The sequence below is a fragment of the Anopheles aquasalis genome, chromosome 2, assembly GCF_943734665.1.
Source record: "Anopheles aquasalis chromosome 2, idAnoAquaMG_Q_19, whole genome shotgun sequence".
Classification (NCBI taxonomy): Eukaryota; Metazoa; Arthropoda; class Insecta; order Diptera; family Culicidae; genus Anopheles; species Anopheles aquasalis.
This window is the reverse complement of record NC_064877.1, coordinates 11947501-11955000: the sequence shown is the minus strand read 5'-3', so window position 1 is coordinate 11955000 and position 7500 is coordinate 11947501. Positions and strand designations below refer to the sequence as shown.

The 7500-nt window shown below is 53.2% G+C and overlaps 1 protein-coding gene across 3 annotated transcripts in view; it reads left to right on the top strand.

Annotated features, from left to right (window-relative positions):
- Positions 1-7500, top strand: part of LOC126580799 (FH2 domain-containing protein 1) — a 54112-nt gene that overhangs the window by 20459 nt on the left and 26153 nt on the right. For all 3 annotated transcript variants that reach the window (XM_050244062.1, XM_050244063.1, XM_050244061.1), the window contains exon 3: positions 1924-2172. The gene's annotated coding sequence lies outside the window, so the exon portion shown is untranslated. The remainder of the gene's footprint in view (positions 1-1923; positions 2173-7500) is intronic.

Here is a 7500-nt window from a genome sequence, read left to right as displayed (position 1 = left end):
GGACCACTGGGTCCGTGGCCCGCTGCTGATGCTGATCGCGTACAGTGGAAGGTACTGAGGTCAGATGAGGATAAAAAAAAAAGAAAAAAAAAAGGTGAGCAATGTTGTTTTGGTTGCTCACCTTTTTGGTACCTGGTTGTTCACCACACAAGCTGCATGAGATGGTCCACCGTTTTAGTTGAGTTTTTTTGGATAGATTCTCCAAAAAATTACGTAGCAGCAGATATGATTTTGACGCAAACAACGGTCCCCCCTCCGTAAGGACCTGGCTAGGGGCCGCTAGCTCCCGATGGCTACCGGGAGGTCCTCCATGTGTTCTCTCCTGCGCCATGACAGCCATCAGCCATTCGATCCTCTGACAGAAGCTTTATTGCACGTACGCTTCCCATGGTCAGCGATTTGCAACCGATGCCACCGTTGAAGGCTGGTTGTTGCGATGTGCTGTTGCTGGTGGATGGAGGAAGGATCCAGAGAAACCTGTCCTTCTCTCGGCGCTCTAGTGAGAGACACCCGTATAGAATCGGATACTGGCTCCCCCAGTGCACCAGCATCTTACCCGTCATCTCATCAACGCTGCAGAGAGACACGGGCACGACCACATGAGGGCGGCCACAAGTTACTCATAAATTATGTAGTGTGAAGATGCGTATCTGCGATGCGATCCAGCCAGATCCGGCGCCAGATTCGCACTCTACGTCCGCCCGTTCGGTTGATCGGTCGACACATTCAACCCCCTCCCCCCCTCTAGTCGCCTTTCGATGGAATGATGATGACAATGATCACGATGATGATGGAGGTCAAATTTCTCGTTAAGCTGTGCCAGTGTGTGTATGGTTTTTTTTGTTTTGCGAAAATAAGATAATTTGCCGCTTTAAAGCAGTGAAATCATCGGAGAGGAGAGCAATAACTCTTGCATCTTCCAATTAGTGAGCGTCGCAAACGCAAACGTACGCACGCACGCACGCACGCACGAGAGCACACCCTCGAGGTATAATCAATTCATGGCGCTTTTTAAGGAAACGGGGTGGTCGTTCATTTTGTCCTTTTAATTTGTTGGTTTTTTTCTGCGCTCGTTGTTTGTTTGTTTGCTTCTGCTGCTTGTCCGTTCGACCATTGGCTGCGTGACAATGGCACCAGCTGCGGAATGTCAAGGAATGTCTGGCGTGGCAATAATATATGGCGTTGCACAATTTAATTTGATACCAGCAGGAGAAGTGGTAGCAGCTCCAGGACTGGACAATCTTTTTTCTGCATAATGGAGTTGCACTTTCAGCCGCTTGGCAAGGAGAAGACAGTATCTCCTTCCAAGGGAAAGGGGCAATCACTTAGAATGGCACATACTTTATACAAAATGTGCTTACTTAAAGTATACGACGGTATAGTTCTCTGCCATCTTATCCAATAAATCAAAGGATTTGTGGAATATACCGATTGCACCACGGATTGATGGCGTCCATCGATCGGTAATGGAAATCACTTAGACGGTATGCAATAACATGGCGACTGCCACACGTCAACGTGAAGCGCCTGCCGTCTGTCCCGTGCCATCGGCAGCCATTTATCTGTCAACGATCGACCGATGATGAGCAAATTGCGGCAAGGTCGCGCCCCGCCGGCGTCGTCAGCAGCTGCGGTGATAATTGAATTGTCGAAGGAATTTCCAGCAGCAAACATATTCGCCCAGCGGATCGAATAATGTTGTCACTGCAAGAGGAAGGAATGGAAGGAAGGAAGTGCCAATGCCACCGATTATCATCGTGTCCCCTTCCTGTCCCCACGGTTCCCTTTTTACCACGGTTCGCTTTTTGATGGTTACGTGAGGAATCGCTTATTATAACATCACGCAAAAAAAACCTCCTCCCTCAGCGATAGGTTAATATAAAACGAGCTCAAAAACCTAAACTCCCCTTTGCTCATTCGCAGGATCTCTCCCCCTCGGGTTCTCTCCGATCTGGCGCAAAACTCGCTCACCGGAGATCACGCGGAGCCGCGAACGGACGCGAACGGCAAAGGAATCGTGGCGAACCGTGGTGCAGGTGGAGGATGCGGCGAGGTACGAAACAGCTGAGCAGCAGCGCAGGCGTCATTGACGGCGATTCCGCGACGACGACGACGACGACGGACCAGTTCGCGCTGCACCTGTTACTGTTGCAGCGCCTAACGCACGCTACGGTAGGCCAAAATCGATCAAACCACGACCCATCGGGCCGGGGGCGCGATGAACTACCTCACGCCATCCATCAAATCCCACGGCGATCGGTGAAAGTGATCCAAAAACGCGATCCAAACATAGGGACGAGCGAGATAGAGAGAGAGAGAGAGAGAGAGACAGATCGATCGAAGGGAAGGGGGAAGTAGACTTTCGCGCATGAACTGCTGTGAGACTCGAATGTGGCCTCAGAAGACCTCGCGGATCACGCCGATCGGCCGCTCAGCTTTGTTCCGAGATTCTCGTGAGCCTTCGCTCTCGATCGGGATTGATGGGTGGGAGGGGGGTACTAGTGGAGAGGACCTTGCAACGCCACGATGCTGCCTGTCTGTGTTTGTGCTTTGGTTTGGCAGTGTGTGAAATTGTAACATATGTCCGCAATGTCGCCAGCAAAAAGCGAGGGGTAAGGCTATAGAGAGCGAGAGAGAGACGTACCGTGAACAGGCCAACTACGAGGGCCGCGTGGTGGCCACTGCTCGGTCACGGTTCTCATATCGGACGTCGCGGCGCGCCCGCGCGAGGATTCTGGGGCGCGCGATCTGACGAAAAGGTCAGATCGCGAGAGGAGATCACTTCGTGTATGTGTGCGTCAAACTGGTGTTTGAATGTGTGATGATCGAAAAATCATGATTCCCATAACAAACATAATAAGGCCGCGAGAGCAGCAATGGCATCAGCATAACAGGGGGCTTAGTGGGGGTCCCCATAGCAAGGTCCCGGAGTCATAACACTCATCCTTAAAAGGGATATTTGCCTTGGCGAGGACTAGGGGACACAAGGGGGGGGGGGGGGGGGGGGTGCAGCGGAACAGTGGAACAAAAAGGGCAACCAGCGCGCACTGGTATCTAATTGTCGTTGTCGCTCGGCAGCAACTGGAGGAAGGACTCATTTGCCAGTCCTCATTTGGCCTGTCGTCGAGCGGCGTTATTAATAAAAGCGTAATGAGTCGTCGCTGTGCGATAAGATATGGAGGTAGGACGGCGGATCACGGATATTCCGCCTCGTTCCTCCGCCTTACCAGCCGTCAGCTCTGAGGGCTCCGGTTTTGGATATTGGCAAGGCGTGCGCACGTTAGTCACGATCACATTTGCGGCCAAAAACCCATCCCTGATACTCACACTAGGTCATCAACCACCACCAGCCACCAGGGCATGGGAAAATCGGGAAGTTGAAGCTGTGATCTACTTTTCGGGATCCGGATCTCCCTGGTCGATCTCCCAGAGCAGCAGTACTGCTGCTGGTGTAGGTCAAGGTCTCTGGGCGCACGGTCAAGATCATCACGGTGGCACCCTCCCCACCGGTGGCTTCGGCTTCGAACAGCTGGCGCCTTGGCAGCGCCTTCTTTGGTGGGTCACTTCTCCTCCTCCTCCTCCGCCAGTAGTGCCGGTTTTGGGCTGGCTGGCACGCGGAAACAAACGAAGCGAACGGTGCCGGAGAGCCACACAACGAAGGCTCACGGTGGGCTCACGATGACTTCAGCTAACGAGCACCACACTGTAGGCGAGGTGCTGTGTATTGGCATTTTCACAAATATGGCCATCTGGTTGGGTGTTTTGGGGTGGCGGGGGGGCGGCTCTGTCATAAAACGCTCGAGCCGTTGGCTGCCGTTGAGTGGCAGCGCAGGCTCTTAACACCTTCACGGCACCACTCCGCGGACATTGATTTTTGTGAAATGATGCGTAATGGCGCCTCGTTCGCCAATTTATTTTTTTTTTGCTTTGCGCCCGTTCGTCGTCGGTGGCAGTATTCGTGTCACCGCGGGTGCTAATGAACGGCCTTGTGAGATGTCACGTAGTGTTCAGTGGCCGCAAAACGCTCGCCGCTCAACACCACTTGAAGCCACTTCATTCACGAACCACTGTATGAACCTCTCCTCCGGCTGGTGCGTTTTTGGCATTGAGAGGAGATCCCTCGCTACGCTTGGAAGGGGGAGGAGCAGAAGGTTCCGCGAGGACGAGCGCTTGAATGTATGCAAATTTGGTCGCTACTCTGGGAGCGCGCAAGATGCTGCTCGAGTTTGGGCGTAATGTCGTTGTGCTCGCCTTCTGTATTCGTTCGTTTCCAGAGAGTGTGGCTCTCGCGTTGTGGGGCATCACGCTGTGGCATTGATAAGTGTGCATTATAGCTACGCCCTCGGAAGGGAACGGAAGTGTTCCGACGTTGGTGGATCCTACGCTGATGATTCACGCACTCTTGCCCGTGTGCTGGCGCCCCTGAAGCTCCCTCTCCTCGAGTGCACTCTTATTTGGGCATCAATCAAACGAGCATCACAAGTTGTCGCTTTGTGTGCACTTGTGGCCACATGAATCTCCGTCCCGCTAGTGGGAACCATGAGATGGCAATGGTGGCAGTGGTGTTTTGGTTTCGTGACGTCATAATATGGTTTGGGAGGAATCACTGAAGAGACCAATGATGAAATATGTCCCGAAGGACTGGCTTAGTCACGCATTGTTGTGGGGAACTATAGTTGACTTTTTTTTTACTGTTGTGTTAAATATAGTAGATTGTAGACTTCACCATGAAACCTTCGCGAATTCTACACCATTTTAAGTCCTATTAAACGAAAATACAAACCAAAATATTCGACGAAAGGTTTAGCCTGCAATGAGGAATAGTAAACTTTTATCAGCATTCCCGTTGGAGCCTCAAAATAGGTCAACAGTACTATTCTCACCGCGGTTCGTTCATCCCATAAAATAGCGATCGTATGGTTTCTACGTGACACCCCTTTGGTGTTTGGGCGAAAACGAAAGCAAACGCCTCTGGCACGGCCACTTTCCATCGGCGAAACCCCCGCTACGTCGATAGGAAACCCATTCATTGAACCGTCGTCATCGTTATAGGCGAAACACTATCGCCCTCGAGGGCGATCAGTGGGAAGCCCTTCGGCCAAATGCATTTCCGTCATAACGAGACGGGGACCTCCGGGATGAAGGATGCTCCAAATTTGCTTATCAGCTCCCGTTAATCGTCACTAGGAATGCATCCCATTACAATAGCCAGCCAGCCAGCCAGCCAGCCACCCAGACGGCCACGGGAACGACGTCAACAACGTTGTCGACGCAGAAATGGAACACATTCAGCGCGCTCAACACTTTCTTCCCTCGTGCCGGAATCCGAATGGAAGAAATGGTGGTCGTTGGCTGAATCCACACAATCCCCCCTCCCCCTTCAACTGCCCCCCCTTGGTATCGCCAGTAAGTGTCACCAGCACATAAAATTCGCTTCCCACATCCCGTTGCGCCCGTCGCATAAATCAAGTCACACCCCTCTGTGTGCGGCGGCGAAGGACGACGAGTTGGCCGACGCCCGGACGCAGGTCGTCCACGAAGCGTTCCGGTGCCTCGGAATGTGCTCCGGAATACGACCGCGGCTGTGTGTGTGTGTTGGCTTTTGTTTTTTTTTTGTTTTTGATTGGCCCTAGGATCGGGCGTGCGCGCCTCTAGGATAGCCCACACGCCCGCCGGCACCACTTCGCAGTCACTTTCGCCAGACCTCCAGGTGTCCGGGGGGGGGGGGGCTGTTGTGTCGATGGTACTTAAGTGCACAATTCGCGCGACCTTACGCGTGGTCCACCCGTTCGCGACACCTCACCGTGGCCCCACCTCCTTCTACCCCCCGGGGCAACAGTGATCTATCTGCATCGCGATCGTCACACCGAGCGTTCGCCGGGAAACTCCGTGTTTGCATAATGATGTGCAGCGTGCAGCAGTCCGGAGAGACAATCGTGCAAAACAATCGAAACACAAGTACAAAGGTCGTGCCATATGAAATGCGCGCCCTAGGCCAATGATCCTCTGTTCCGTTGGCGAAAATGGCGATGAGCTCTCGACCGCACGGCTACGGCCACGGAACGCCTGCTCATTATAGGCCACCTCCCCCGTGGCGCGCACGGTTGTCTACACAAATTTGTTGATCTTTTGCGTGGCCTCGCAAATTTGACAGGTGAAATCTCCCTCTGCATCTTGCCCGGCCATATCGTGCTGCCCACATCGCTGCTAGTTCGTGACACATACACGTTCGCGGAGCACAGACCGTGGCCGGAAACCAGGCAGCTACTTGTAGAAGTCCATCGCGTCTCGCGAAGCCAACGTCGTGGTGGTGCCGGTGGTTCGCTTGTTACACGCTGGACGACGCTCGCCCGATTGGACCGATTGTCCACCGATTGAGAAGGTTCACGATCGGTAAGTTGGCCCCGCGGACCGGGAGCTGGGTATGAGAGCATGAGGACACGCGTACTGCGAGAGGTTGCTGTGCGAATGTAGTTAGATCCTATCAATCCTATCGCAAGCCTGTTTAAGTCATGGCCTGTCAAAGCGGGGAACCGTTCGCGACGTCACCAGTGGACGCCATTTTTGGGAAGTAGCTAAATTATTCAGACGAAAGTCTGTCAATATTGTGACAGGCAGGCAGCATATTATCTGCCGTAGGCGGTAGGGCGTGTGTGCACTCCACAGTCCGAACGACCCCCGACTCCATTCAATGCGTAGTTGACCATGTTACCGCGAGTTTGCTTCCTATTTTGTGGAACAACAAGAATTCTCTTGTTATACTCGGCGGTGTACTATCTAATTTAGCAACTTGCTGAAGGGGTCATTGTTGAAAGTGTGAATCATATCCGGTCTATTACGTCGTTGATCAAGATCTGCTCAATTGCCGAGACGTCCTAGCCCTAGAAGAGTTATAAAATTGATCAAAAGCATTGCCTACAACAGTACGGGGCGGCGATGGTGACATTGTGTCTTCTCTTCGTTGGGGGACAAAATTGATATTTTCATCACGTCACTGGGCCCCGACGGCCACCGCGGTGCCCTGTGGTTGTGGGCGTCATTTAGGGTTTCCAAACCCTGTTCGGCCCTGCCAGACCTACAAGCGGAACAACCGCCCGAGGCTACCATCCACCGACCGACCACCGGGTTCCCAAGACACCGAACCGAGGGTGCTGCTTCTGCTCATCACCAATAAGTCAACGAGTTGTGGGGCGGTCGATTGCAGCTCGACATGCTACCACTTATCTTAATCGTTAATCTATGCCACACGTTGGGCCTGTTGGGTGCGCGCGAGTCAGCAGGGCACGAGGAGATCATTGCGATCGTAGAGATCGCGCACACTTGAGCAGCTGCTCTGCGGCTTCACGAAAGGAAAAGTGGCCACAACGAACACGAGAGGGCGGCCAACACGAGAGCTTTTCACACCTCTATACTGACCAGCCGACCGACCGACTCTACATTACCGATCATCGCCGATTATGCACGGCGATGCTTCGTCAGCACACCGCACCGTGCCCTCCA